At 41.7% G+C, this 1,424-nt stretch overlaps 1 pseudogene; it reads right to left on the bottom strand.

Annotated features, from left to right (window-relative positions):
* Positions 1-604: 604 nt before the first annotated feature.
* On the bottom strand, positions 605-722 carry LOC124723484 (annotated as a pseudogene).
* Positions 723-1,424: the final 702 nt, after the last annotated feature.

Genomic DNA, 1,424 nt, shown 5'->3' with positions numbered 1-1,424 from the left:
TGGGTTTGTGATTCGTCTGTAATTACCTGTACTTGAACTTCCTTCCTTCTTCTATTTCCATTTGTAGATTCCTTCTTAATGGTTGGTCAGTTTCAAGATGAATTTGGCGTTTTGGACTCTTTCTAATTCTCACTAAGGCTGACGAGATGATCAATTTGGAATTCCACTAAATGTATACCTTGCGAACGCTAAGTTCTCATTTTGAAAAGTTCGGCCCTGTCGCTGTGGCCGAGCGGTTTAGGCGCTTAAGTATGGAACCGCGCCGCTGCTACGGTCGCAGGTTCGAATCCTGCCTTGGGCATGGATGTGTGTGATGTCCTTTGGTTAGTTAGGTTTAAATAGAAATCGTTTACAATCTGTTTTTGATGTATGATTCTATGATAACAATCATGTACAGTTTACAGTACTCCGTCTTCAGGCCACAACTGGCCTACCGGGACCGCCCGACCGTCGTGTCATCCTCAGTGGAGGATGTGGATAGAAGGGGCGTGGGGTCAGCGCACCGCTCTCCCGGTCGTTATGATGGTATACTTGACTGAAGCCGCTACTATTCGGTGGAGTAGCTCCTCAGTTGGCATCACGAGGCTGAGTGCACCCCGAAAAATGGCAACAGCGCATGGCGGCCTGGATGGTCACCCATCCAAGTGCCTACCACGCCCGACAGCGCTTAACTTCGGTGATCTCACGGGAACCGGTGTATCCACTGCGGCAAGGCTGTTGCCCAATAATAATAATAATTATAATAATAATAATAATAATAATAGAGCAATTAGATGAAAAGAAACAGAAATTACAAGCATTGACAAACGACTTAGAAGATACAAAAAAAGTGAAAATAGAAGGAAACAAAACCAAACATTCAACACAAACCAAAAGAGATTTTACCAAACAATAGATAACACACACAGTAAAATAGACAATCCATCAAACATAACAGACATGGAACACTTCTGGAGCAACATATAGTCAAACCCGGTACAACATAACAGGCATGCACGGTGGATACAAGCAGAAACAGACTCATACAAGATGATACCTCAAATGCCTGAAGTGATAATTTTGCAACATGAAGTCACCCAAGCAATTAATTCAACGCACAATTGGAAAGCCCCTGGAGATGATAAAATAGCAAATTTCTGGCTAAAGAAGTTCACCTCAACACATTCACATCTAACTAAATTATTTAACAGTTACTTTGTAGACCCATACACATTCCCTGATACACTTACACATGGAATAACCTATCTGAAACCTAAAGATCAAGCAGACACAGCAAACCCAGCTAAATATCGCCCCATAACATGCCTACCAATAAACTACAAAATATTAACTTCAGTCATTACACAGAAATTAATGACACATACAACACAGAACAAAATTATAAATGAAGAACAAAAAGGCTGTTGCAAAGGAGCACGGGGATG

This window comes from Schistocerca piceifrons, chromosome X (genome assembly GCF_021461385.2).
Source record: "Schistocerca piceifrons isolate TAMUIC-IGC-003096 chromosome X, iqSchPice1.1, whole genome shotgun sequence".
Lineage (NCBI taxonomy): Eukaryota > Metazoa > Arthropoda > Insecta > Orthoptera > Acrididae > Schistocerca > Schistocerca piceifrons.
This window is presented reverse-complemented; position numbering and strand designations above follow the sequence as displayed.